At 40.0% G+C, this 12,385-nt stretch overlaps 1 non-coding gene across 1 annotated transcript; it reads left to right on the top strand.

The window, feature by feature from the left end:
• Window positions 1–57: 57 nt before the first annotated feature.
• On the top strand, window positions 58–128 carry trnag-ccc (transfer RNA glycine (anticodon CCC)). The gene has a single exon. It is a non-coding gene; the product is annotated as a tRNA-Gly (tRNA).
• Window positions 129–12,385: the final 12,257 nt, after the last annotated feature.

Here is a 12,385-nt window from a genome sequence, read left to right as displayed (position 1 = left end):
CAATATGGATCATACAGTACTTTGTTCAAATTGAAACCTTTCTACTTATCTGCCAGCGCGCCGCTGGTGTAGTGGTATCATGCAAGATTCCCATTCTTGCGACCCGGGTTCGATTCCCGGGCGGCGCACGGTATTTTTGGGAGACGTATTCATATTACAGAACTACTATTTGAAGTATATAACTAACACATGGCACCAACATCACTACACATACATAGAACGTCTATGTTTTGCGTGCATGATGGATTTGAAGGAAAAGCTGTGTTTGAACAGGTTCCACAGCTGCACAAGCTAGCACAGGGTTCCCATGCATCTCCATGCAGGCCTACACCTGAAATTCCTTGCAATCTGCAAGCCATGCTTCCCAAGTCACCTCTATCTCCTACTTAACTTTGCTCTTAAGCATAAAACCCACACTTTTTTTGGTAAGTATACCTGAGAGTGTCTACAATGCTTAGCATTATTCAGAATCAGCTTTATTGGCCAGGTTTATGTAAACAAACAAGGAATTTGATGCCGCTGTTTGTTTACGCAAACCTGGCCAATAAAGCTGATTCTGAACTAGATGTACCGCAGAGCGGTACAAAATATGACCGCCGCCCAGTCCAGCACATTTTTCCCACAAAAATAAATCACGCTGAAAGGCCTATATGATTCTAACTGTCTCACTAAATTGCATTATCCACACTCAATTCTCACTGGTATCTGCTAGACAACAAGTACCAAAACATGATTAGTTCATAGATTTCACATGTAAAATTCATTTTATACAACCCCACCTCCATCTTGCCTGTTCATAATTCTGAGAAATTCTTGAATTGTGTGCATGTGTGCATGTACATGTTTATGTTATGTGTGTCGGTGTGTGTGTGTGTGTGTGCGTGCTTGTGTGTGTGCCTGCGTATGTGCCTGTGCATGCAAGCGTACATATGTCTACTGTGTGAGTATGTGTCATACGTATGATTACTGTGAATATATGTGTGTGTGTGTGTATCTGTTTGTGCACATGTGTGCACATGAAATGGGTTAACATGACCCCTGGAGGCAAACATACGGAAAAAAATGGTTATCCTAGGCCCTACAGTTCTCAAGATATTCACAGAGAACTGTGTCTGCCCTACCCTCCTTTCGGGGGGTCCAGTCCAGCGGGGGGGCTACAGATCAAAACGAAAAACAATGATTCCATGCTATCCATGTGGGGTTACATGCCCACCAAAAAAAAAAAAAATCTGCTTCGCTGCGCGGCGGTCATAATAATGTGTTAAGCCTTTTGACGTGAATCATTTTGTAGTTGACCTTCGTATTAAAAGTAACTTATGAATACTTTGTTGTCGGGCGATTATTTTGGTTTTCCAACATCGAACTTCACATTTAAAATGTGAATTAATACTCTACAAATTAAAAAAGTATATTATTTAATATAATAGTTAGGCACAACACATATTTCAACCATCTGTTCACTTAAATCTACTATTTCTTGGTTTAAGTTAGTATTTTAACTGGTTTCACCACCTGACAATGCAGTTGTGCCACCTGACATGCTAATTTCAAATTATACAGACATCTTCTTAGACACTATACAATTTTGACTGTTAGAAAGTTCATCCATTCCATTTTCCAATTCAATAAAGAGTTTTATTTTAATAACTTCTTAGTTTTACATTGGTTGTAGCACCTGCCATGTAAAATGTACAAGCCCAACTGAAGAAAAAGTAGCTATTTTTATCAATATTTGAGAGAGATTTACAAACGTTTCACTCATCAGTAAAGGTCACCTTGGGGTCATCTTGATGAGGCAATTTCCTGTTAGTCTTTTCCCTCTTCAATTCAAAATAAATGTTCTATGAATGTGGTTGCACCATCCTGACATTTCAGATATGCACATTTCCGGACAAAAGATTTTTTTTTCAATGTATTTATCTATTAAACAAGTAAACTTTGTTTATTTAAAATAGTTTTAACATACAATTATCACCCCATATTTATTTTTTAATTTCCTTACCTTTTAAATTCTATATTTAATACTTTTCACATATTGTTAATTTGCTCGGACGGTTGCGCCACCTGACATTTTGAGGGTTTGAGATGACAAAACATAACATTTTTATGATAAACAGAAAATATGTTAAGTCAAGTCAAGTCACTTTTATTTATATAGCGCATTTGTATGCACAGAGTGCAACCAAAAGGGCTCGACACACAAGACAGACACACAAGACAAAAGATGGGGACGGAGCGTTGCAGTCACCAGCGTACCCGTGACAGGGATGGATTACTGCACAGGCCTACCGGGCCCAGGGCCCCAAGGGGTCAGGGGGCCCTGAAGCCCAAGCCTTTGCATGGAATCATTACCTCAATATCAACACATCAGGATGTAGTCTATGAATCTGATTGAATTTAGTATTGGCCATCCCCAAAATGCACCAGAATACAGGAAATCTCATCAAACAAATTAAAAAATTCCTGGGGGAGGACCCCTAAACCCCCCCTCCCACATATGCGACAATTAGTGGGGGGCCTTTAATAAATCTGGGCTCAGGGGCCCGAAAGTTCATAATCCGTCCATGACCCGTGACACCAAGACATAACAAATACATTTACAAAATAACAAATGACACACAAGACAGAACATGCCGGACGGAACAGCGTAATCGCCAGCATACCTGTGACACCAAGACATACAAGACAAACAAATTAACAAATAATAAAAAGTAAAACATAAAAAAAAAGAAAAGAAAAGAAATAATAATAATAAAAAGAAAATTCCATGTTAAATTAGTCCAATTGGTTAACATCTAACCGGCTGAAAAATATGATTCAGTCCATTGCGACGAGAGCGAGGCATCCGGAGTGTAGGGAGGGGGTGTGTGGTGAAGTGGGAGACCAAAGGTGACACTCCTCTGCTGTTCAAATTTAGAATATAGGTTTTATAGAATAAATTATACTTGTTATGAAGCATTTAAAATTATTCGGACACAGAAATCTGCATGTCACGTCATTGACCCATACTGTAATTTCCCAACTATTAGCCTCAGCTTATACATTGATTTTGCAAAATTTCTTCAGCTATGAAGACCGGGACCAGTTAATATTAGGACTATTGCCTCCCAACTCCCCTCCATCCACGACACATATCATAAACGCTGTACAAACAAAGCCAAATCCATTGTCAAGGATGCCACCCACCTAAACCATGGTCTTTTCAGTCTACTCCCATCTGGCAGGCGATACAGGAGCCTGCGCTCCCGCACCAGCAGGCTCAGGTACAGCTTCTTTCTACATTGCTGTAACACCGCTGAATAAAACTTCACCTCCTGTCTAGCATTTGCACTTTAGCTGTTAGTTTACCTGTTTACTGCACTGTTTACCTGTTTACATTTATATACTTCTACACTGTTTCGCCTATGACCTTGCACTGCTAACACCCCATACGACATACGATACATATATATATAGTCCAATTGGTTCCATTGTTCCATCCATTTAGTCTGCCCATAAACCTGTGCAATATACTGTACATACTGTATATATTACACACACACACACACACACACACACACACACACACACACACACACATATATATATTAGTTAGAATGTCTATTTATACTCAACATCTTTTTATCTCTGTAGACATGTCATCCTGAAAACCTATATTTATCCAACTATACACTGTACATTATTACTCTCTATTGTAATTCATCACCACCCTGATGGGCACAGAAAAAAGCTTTGTCATCTCTGGGCCTCTCCCTACCTACAGAAAAGGTGCTGAGAGATGGTCCAGACTGTTCGATCTCCACACCTGGCTCAAATGCTACTGCGCTTCCCTAAGCATCCCCTATGTCAACAACTGGGGCTTGTTCTGGGAGAGGCCCAGTATGCTGAAGCGTGATGGTCTCCACCCAAACCAACATGGAGCCAGGCTACTCTCTGACAACATAGCGTCCACACTGAGGCATTGACATTCTGTAGAAAATATTACAGATTCACGCCCCCCAGGTATTGATTCGAATGACATTATACATGTGGATGGGTCTGAGAATGTTTTCTGCAGGGTAACATACAATACTACTACCATAGATCAAGCTGCTTCATGCAATAGCATGACTTATGCTTATAGTTCTATTCCAACGTTGATTTCTACCAAACGTATAGTAAAAAGAAAAGACAAATTTAAAACTAGAAACCTAACAAATATTCTTTCCATACCTCAGCATATTCCTCAAAAGCCAGAGGCATTTTCAGCTAACATGGGTTTACTGAATATAGGTGCACTTACTACCAAAACCTTTGCAATCAATGATTTTATTAGTGAAAAACAATTGGATTTTCTGTTTCTTGTTGAAACCTGGCTGACTTCAGACAGCGAAGCTGTTCTTGTTGAAACTTGTCCCCCAAATTATAATTTCTTCCACTCAATTAGACAAGGAAAACGAGGTGGTGGAATTGCCTCCATTCTCTCAAACAAATATAGTTGCACTAGAGTCAACTTTGGTGAATTCGCTTCCTTTGAGTACATTGCCCTCACTCTGAAGGCTGACCCAGCTGTACTTCTATTAACCTTATACCGCCCTCCTAAACTATGGGCTGGCTTTCTCGACCAGTTTTCTGAACTTATGTCGCTCATCATCACTAGCTATAATCGGATAATTGTAAATGGCGACTTTAATATTCATGTCAATAAGACAACTGATGCTAAAGCCAGTAAGTTCCTTAATGTGTTGGACAGTTTAGAGCTAAAGCAGCATGTTACAGGACCCACCCACAACCTTGGCAACACCCTCGATCTAGTCATTTCTAGAGGGATAGAAGTCACAGACTTATCAGTAAATTATATAAATATGTCTGATCATTATTGTGTATCCTTTAATATAGTACTACATACTCCAAAAATTCATCCCGAAATTGCAATCAAATCGCGACTCTTGGACATTAGAGCAGAACAGCAGTTCATAGCTCTTATAGACTCCATAAATTTAGATATTTTACATCATCCCATTGATCAAATGGTAGAGGCTCTCAATCATGAATTAGGCGCTATGCTTGATAGAGTGGCACCCTTAAAGACTAAAAAAAGGCCCTGTAGCAAACTGACACCTTGGATGAACGAAAATATCCATGATCTAAAAAGATCATGTAGAAAAGCTGAGAGAACATGGAGAAAAACTAAGTTACAGGTTCACCGTGCCATTCTAAAAGAAAAAATAGCAAATTATAATAGAGCTATTCGGAATGAGAGAAGGAACCACTTCTCTAAGGTAATTGCTGAAAACAGTGGAAACTCTAGGGTGTTGTTCTCTACCATTGATAGGCTATTGCATCAAACACCTTTTGATACACTCAGTCAGGCATCCTCTCTAAGATGCGAAGAATTTGCAGACTTCTTCAAAAACAAAGTAATTTCTATAAGGGAGGCTATTGGTAACACAAGTAATATGTTTGATAGTACACCCAAAAACAGCCCCCCAAAATTAAGGTCCTTTAGCAATATTACTCAATCTGAGCTTGATAAAATTATAACTCAAACCGGCTCCTCAACATGTGTTTTAGATCCAATCCCTACTAGATTCCTCAAAAAAGTATATGATAGCTTAGCTCCCTTTATTCTCAAGGTAATAAATACCTCATTAGAAACAGGTATATTTCCAACTGCTTTTAAAACCGCTGTTGTGAAACCTTTACTTAAAAAGTCAAATCTCGACCATACCAATCTGAGCAACTTACAGGCCTATATCAAATCTACCGTTCCTGAGCAAAGTACTTGAAAAAGTTGTTTGTAATCAGTTAAATACCTTCCTCAACGAAAACAGTATCCTTGAAAAATTCCAATCAGGTTTTAGATCAAATCACAGCACAGAAACGGCTCTAGTAAAAATAGTCAATGATCTCAGACTGGCTACTGACTCAAACAAAGTCTCAATCCTTATTCTTCTGGATTTGAGTGCGGCATTTGACACCATTGATCATAGCATCCTAATTCACCGCCTTGCGAAGTGGGTGGGTCTCTCTGATAATGCTCTAAACTGGTTTCAAACCTACATTCCTGGCAGAGATTTTTATATCAGTCTAGGAGATCATGTATCTGAAAAACATGACTTGCCTTTTGGTGTGGCCCAGGGGAGCTGCCTTGGTCCCCTGCTATTTTCCCTATATATGCTTCCATTGGTAAATGTCATAAGTCAGCATAATGTAAACTTCCATAGCTATGCAGATGATACCCAATTGTATATTTCTGTGGAGCCAACTAACCCAGATGGCCTTTGCTCCCTCACTGCATGCCTAACCTCCATTAATCAGTGGATGAGCAAAAATTTTCTGAAACTAAATGATGACAAAACAGAGGTACTTTTGGTGGGACCAAAACTAAAGCGAGATATTGTTCTTAGTAATCTGGGGAACTTGGCACACCAGGTCAAACCAAAAGTAACAAGCCTCGGTGTCATCTTAGATGCAGAGTTAAGTTTTAAGCCCCATATCAGTAAAGTTACTCAAACAGCCTATTTCCACTTGAGAAACATTGCCAAAGTGCGGCCCTTTTTAACTCAACAAGATGCAGAAAAACTAATTCACGCCTTTATCACTAGCAGGTTAGACTACTGCAATGCACTTTTCACTGGTCTTCCCAAAAAACATCTAAAGAAATTGGCACTCATACAGAACTCTGCGGCTAGACTTTTAACTAAGACTAAGAAGAGAGAACACATCACCCCTGTGTTGGCTGAACTGCACTGGCTCCCTATTTCCTATAGAATTGATTTTAAGGTTATGTTAATTACTTACAAAGCTCTGAATGGCACAGCACCTTCACATATCTCTGAGCTTTTAATATCTTATCAACCACAAAGGAAACTTAGATCATCCAATTCTAATCTTTTAATCGTACCCAAAGTGCTCCACAAACAAAGTGGAGAAGCTGCTTTTATCCATTATGCCCCCAAACTATGGAACACCCTGCCTCTGTACATCAAGCAGGCGAGTTCAGTAAATATTTTTTAAAAAGATCTGAAAACATACCTGTACAGGAAAGCTTTTAGTTAACTCGTCTTATCCTGTAGACTACTTTTTCAGATTATTCTACATCTGCTGCTATTGGAGGGCGCAGCCAGCCAGAAGCAGATGGGCTCCCCCTATTACTGTAAGTCAGGTTCTGCTCAAGGTTTCTTCCTGGAATATGGGAGTTTTTCCTTGCCACAGTTGCCATATGGCGTGCTTGTGGGGGGTAAGAGGGTTAAGGCTGCCAGTCTTATGACATGTCATTTTCTATATTTTTGATATGTTGCTGAGTGGATCGATCATAAACGGCCCCAGCAATGAAGAAATGTGATTGATAATGACTGACTGACTATTATTTTGTTACATGCTTCAAATGTAAAGCACTTTGAGCTGCATTCTGTGTATGAAAGGTGCTATACAAATAAAGCTTATTATTATTATTATTATTATTATCATACCTTTTAATGCTTCTTTGGTTCTCCTGGTTGGATGTGCATTTCATTGGCTCTGTACCTGTACTCTGCTAAATGACAATAAAGTTAAATCTAATCTAATCTAATCATCTGTGTAGCAGTGATATGAGAAGCCATGCAAATGGATGATTGGGCCCAATGAGGTAATGTACACAGCAAGGAGTAGGGGCCCCAGCACTGAGACTTGGGGCACCCCTGTGGCAAGGCAGTGAGATGCAGACATATGTCCTAGCCAGATAGATAGATAGATGATAGATAGATACTTTATTGATCCCCAAGGGGAAATGTAGGGGGTCTCAGTAGCATACAGACATCACACACAACATGCACTTACAGCAGAAATGGTAAATATAAGTATAAGTATAAACATATAACCAAACTCCACTGTACAATAGAGACAGTAGGAGATAAGAAAAACTAACAAAACTAAATACTAAATATACTATATAAAATAAATGTAAAAAATCCAGTGTGCTTGAGGGTGATCAAGCATGAGACGCTTGTAGTGACAGGGCCTGTAGTTCTGTGTGCATGGTGAGGTGCTTAAGAGAGTGAGTGTCATGGTGAAGGTGCAAAAAGTAGTCCAACAGTAGTCCTTTAGTTATGTGTGCATGTAAGGTGCTCAAGAGAGTGAGTGTCATGGTGAAGGTGCAAAAGGTAGTCCAACATTAGTCTAACAGTGCAACAGTGCAATAATAAGGTCTAGAGACCAGCATAAATAATATGGACAAATAGGAGAGTAAAGTATAATGTAGACAAGGTAATATAAAAAACTATAAAAAAAACTATGTCAGTGCAAGAACAGGTTGAGGTAATAGGGTTATCAGTATTGTAGCAGAAGCCATTGATCATGTGTGCTATATAGCATGAAAAACAGTGTAGCAGTAGCAAAAACAGAGGGTGGAGAGGCAGACAGACTAAGCAGAGAAGTCTATCTCTCCTCTTCCCTTTAGTGAAGCATTAGCCATGAGACATTACAAACAAATGTTTGCAAAACAGGAATGCGCTTTACCTGTAATGTCCTGCTCTGGAAGATTTTAAAGCTTCCTTTACAGACAACAGAGTGGTCGGCGGAGTAACCACTTTTGAACCCAGACTGGTCGCGATTTTATGTACCAGAATCGCGGAACGACTGTCCCTTTCACATAGACCGAGGCGGAACGGCGGGACAAAGTGTCTCGCCAAATTTACTACCAAGCCCCCTAGACATTTTGCCGAGTTTTTTCGTTCCGCCACCAGTGTGAATGGGTCAAGGCGGAAAGGGGAATCTGTTAAACACCTGAAAAATATTAAGCTGCTGTTTTCTTTTCATGACGAGCACTAGGCCTACCCTTGAATGATTTATGACTGAATGGAACGTTGCGTTTTTAAAGAACTGCTTATCACGTTGTGTGACAAAGTTCACACTAATCATCATCTTCTAATGTATCCTTATGTTGAGATGTCCGTTCTCTTTGCCCTAGGCTATCATTTGTGCGCGAAGCATGTTTCAATTAAGACAGTACACAAGCTATTTTTATTGTTGTAATATTGAACGATTTCATGAATAAATTGTACGCACAGTACATTGTAAGGCCAAGGCAAGGGGCAACTCTTCTCTTCAATTTCCCTTCCAAATTACGTTTTATTGTCTGAAGACATCTATCGCAAGAATTTAACATTCTAACAGCAACAGCAAAGCAAATGCAAGCTAACCAAAGTGCAGTCGGTTCTCCCGCCATGGTTTTGGAAATCACACACCTGCTGTCCAGTATTAAGGCCTACGACTATCACTCTACACGCCCCCTGTTGCACGTCACAATTTAATTTACTTTATTGACCTCTCCAGAATAAGTCCCGCCTCCGTAACTTCCGTATCCATCCAACTTCCGGGCGTGGATTGTCTATGAGAAATAACATGGCGTTTCGAAATATCATACCGGTAAAACATCTGTAGGTAGCGAAGTTGAAAAAGCTGGTGGGCAGATTGGCCTACACACTTCCGCCATATAGTTTCCACTGGATTTTTTGATTTTCGACGGCACCGACAATCAAAAAATCCAGTGGAAACTAGATGGCAGAAGTGTGTAGGACAATCTGCCCAGCAACTTTTTCTACTTTGTCACCTACAGAGTGTGACAGGTACGATCTTTCAAAACGCCATGTTATTTCCCATAGACAATCCACGCCCGGAAGTTGGATGGATACGGAAGTTAGGAGGCGGGATATATTCTGGAGAGGTCTATTCCACTGCTTGGTTGAATTTCCCACTGTCCTACGTAATTTAGAACGACCATTAACCGTATGTTATCTGCACACCTATGAAGTAGATCCATTTTTTTGGCCGTATCACACTTGTATATTAATTCGCCGAACTCGTTGTGAAGTTTAAATGAACTGTAATAGTCAGGTAGAACTTTGTGGAATTTGGGCTTAAGTGTGACATAAGGTACTAATGCAATTTTTTTGCATTGATAGGTAAGGGGGTGTCCTTTCAGAATCTGACGGGTGCCTGAGCATTTTCTTTAAAATGGCATCAGCTGCCACACCCCTTTTTTAATCATATAAAATCATCTAAATAGACATTATCATATAAACCCATCATGTATGGTATCAAATTAAAGCTCTTTTCATACAGAAATCAGCTTAGACCATAAAAAAGTAGAAAAAATAGTTTAGGTCCCTCCAGAGAACAAAATACCTTTTGCAAAGTGACCTTTAAGGTCAAATTAGGTTCCTTTTTGCGGCATAATAGCTTATACCTCTAAATCGTGTCATGTTTGGTATTAAATTAAATAAATTATTGAACTGCCATGTAGCTTAATACATACAGGAATACAATCATTCAATAGTATTTCATTTTAATATGAATATACAGCAAGTCTGATGTACCCTAGTTCACCAACTTGCGGGTTAGTTAGCACCTTAGCTTTAATTTCCCTTGAATCAGTCTCTGAATTTCAGACAGCAATGTTGTGAGGTACTTCCCAGGTAGTAAGCACAATAATTATAACTGTCCTTGGATTTCCACCCAGAATTAAAGACAACAATATTTTTCATCCTAACATTTTTTAATGCTTTAAAAACAGACACCACAGTCCAGGATTGATACAAACTAGTCTGAGTTATGAGGTACTTGCCAGTTAATCAGCACATTACATAACTATAACAGTCCTTGAATTTGCCCCCTCAATTACGGAGTAAACTGCAAAGTTGATTACAGGAGGAGAGGACAGAATCAAGAAAATTATTTCTTCCAGTATTCCATATATTCCAGCAAGGAATGAGACGTATCATTTGGTTTCAAGCCGGAAGCCCTAACCAGTTGGCCACGGCTACCCAAGTATACTTACATATACCAGTACGGGAGCATGCCTATGTTCCCACAGCCCTATGTCCCCTTACCCTAACCCACACCTCAGGCCTAACCTTAACCCTAATCCAATAAATGTGGGACACGGATACAAGGAATTTGTGCTCTGCATTTTACCCATTCGGGGGTAGTGTACAAGGGGGGAGTGGGGGAGTGTACATTACAACATACCCACACAAACAGTGAACACCCATTCAAACACACACACCCTAGAGCAGTGAGCATACTAGGAGTACACATACACATCCGGAGCAGTGGGCAGCCCTTGATCTGGCGCTCAAGGGCACCTCATCCATGGATATGGATGTGGGAGAGCACTGTTAAGTCACTCCCTCTACCTTCATTTTTCCTACCAGTTTTCCTACCAGTCCCTTCAGTCACAAGTCCGATTCCCTAATGCCCAGAGCAATTGACATTAATGCTATGGCTGACAAATTAGGAGACAAATGTTATGATTTGTTGGCTGTTCATGTATTGTTTGGTTGTGACAGTGTGTCATATCCATATGGCAAAGAAAAAAACACAGCAATCAATTTGATGCGCAAGAGGAATCTTGATTGGAAGAATTTTACAGATGTACTGTAGAAGCTAATGAGCATAAAGGCAGGAATGGATTTCCTTTCTTGCCTCTACTATGGAAAGACTTTTGAAAGCCTCAGTAACTTGAGATAAATGCTATTCACCAAGAAAAGAGACCATCCTAAAATAAAGTCTTCTTCCAACAAGAGAATCTGCAGTGGAACACATCAAAAGTCTTTCTGTGGAGAGCAGCTGACAAAAAAAAAACACCTCCTGTGCCTGTTCATGGCAACACTGACATTGCACCCAAAACAGTTCTACAGCTTGTTGCTTGTGGATGCAAGGCAGTGCCAGCATGCTCCAGGGCCTCTTGCTGCTGTCAGTCAGATGGACTACCATGCACCACCTACTGCCATGGCAAAGGTGGTGAACAGTGTGCAAATAAAAATTTGAAGATGGCTACACTTTCAGTGGAGGATACTGATGATGACAGCGTGGGAGAAATGTCTGATTGAATGAATGTTTTTTGGAGACATTTGATGTTTGTGATGTGTACCAGGCCAGCCTGGCAACATGTTCTGTATATAGTTGCTTTCAGAATCTGTGAGAAATTTCTACTTTGTTCCTTATAACTTTGTCTATTTGACTAATTGTTGAGGGTTGATACAATTTGTTGCTCAGCCTACCATTTCAGCGGTGTGACCTTACCAGGCTTTAGAGTTATTATGTTCTCTGGAGGGACTTGAAATCATTTTTAGCTTGTTTTATTGACATAATTGATTTCTGTTTGAGAAGAGCTTTCATTTGATACCATACATGATGGGTTTATACAGTAATGTGCATCTAGTTATTTTTTATGGTCAAAAAAGGGGGCGTGGTCATACAAAAAAATGCTCAAGGGTGCCGGAGCGGGTTTAAACGCCTCCGCTTCGCGTCGGGGCCGTTTTACAACCTTGACCGTGCATTAACTTCTGTGAACAGACCACCGTGTCGTCCATTATCCCTTACATAGCTGATCCTGCCTCCTGGCTCCCCAAAATGCCGC

The sequence above is a fragment of the Alosa pseudoharengus genome, unplaced genomic scaffold (genome assembly GCF_046254945.1).
Source record: "Alosa pseudoharengus isolate Yale_2024_CS ecotype anadromous, Long Island Sound unplaced genomic scaffold, YU_APseudo_1.1 YU_APseudo_1.1_scf_2, whole genome shotgun sequence".
NCBI lineage: Eukaryota > Metazoa > Chordata > Actinopteri > Clupeiformes > Clupeidae > Alosa > Alosa pseudoharengus.
This window is presented reverse-complemented; position numbering and strand designations above follow the sequence as displayed.